The sequence below is a fragment of the Mus pahari genome, chromosome 5 (genome assembly GCF_900095145.1).
Source record: "Mus pahari chromosome 5, PAHARI_EIJ_v1.1, whole genome shotgun sequence".
Taxonomy (NCBI): Eukaryota; Metazoa; Chordata; class Mammalia; order Rodentia; family Muridae; genus Mus; species Mus pahari.
Window position 1 is genome coordinate 149,684,679 of NC_034594.1, and position 1,014 is coordinate 149,685,692.

Sequence of the window (1,014 nt, forward strand, 5' to 3'; positions counted from 1 at the left end):
ATGAGCTGCACAAGCATCCTCCAATTCCTTCTCACAGTGTGTGTGGACCCAACCTTCCTTGCTAGTCTCTTTTATTTGGTATTTTCTCCATTATTTTATATTCATAAAATAAAAAATGTATCTGGATCCTATTTTTCTTCATAATAGGGTTGTTTGAAAAATAGTCCCTTTTATATCTTGAAAACTGTTGAAACTTCAAATTTTAATTCCTATTAAAAAGTAGATTATCAGTGTTTCTGTTTTTTGCTCTCCCTCTCTCCTTCTGAGCTGATATTCTTCTGCCAATATGGAGAGCATTCCTAAAGAATGCTGGGTTTTCTGCAAGAAGTGTGGCAAGTACCAGCCTGACGAAATGACACAGTACACAAAGGGCAAGGATGCCCTGTCTGCCCAGGGGAGGCAAGCTTAGGACAGGAAACACGGTGGCTTTGGTGGGCAGTCTAAGCCTATTTTCTGGAAGAAAAAGGCTAAAGCTACCAAGAGGATTATGCTGGGTGTGTGAGGTTTGTGTGTGTTAAGCCCAACTGAGACACAAGAGAATTCCAGCTATTGAGAGATACAACCATTGTGAATTGGGCAGAGGTAAGAAGGCAGAGGGCCAACAACTGACCTTGTACTAAGCTGATTTCATTATGAAGACAAAAATGAAGAGTTTTCATATCCACTTCAAAACAAAGTATATATTGATGTGTAAATATTTCTGCTTATTTGGATATGTGCTTACATGAATGATATACAGAATATTACACTATACAGAATAAAATATATTTACATTAGCAGGTGTTAAAGACACAAAATTAATATCTTCTCTACATTTGTATTTTTGTTTGACAAATATGTGCCAAATTTTTTCTATTTTTGTACATTGTTATTTACATTAATGTTATTAAATATTTTAGAGTATCTTGCCCTGGATTGATTCCTCAGAATTTTTTCTTAAAAGGTTTAAAATCATCTGAGAATTCAGGAGGCAGAAACAAGTGGAATTTTGTGTTAGAGGCTAGCCTGATCTAC

The 1,014-nt window shown here is 35.7% G+C and overlaps 1 pseudogene; it reads left to right on the plus strand.

The window, feature by feature from the left end:
- The first annotated feature begins 286 nt into the window (after window positions 1-286).
- LOC110322068 lies at window positions 287-620 on the plus strand (annotated as a pseudogene).
- The last annotated feature ends 394 nt before the right edge of the window (window positions 621-1,014 follow it).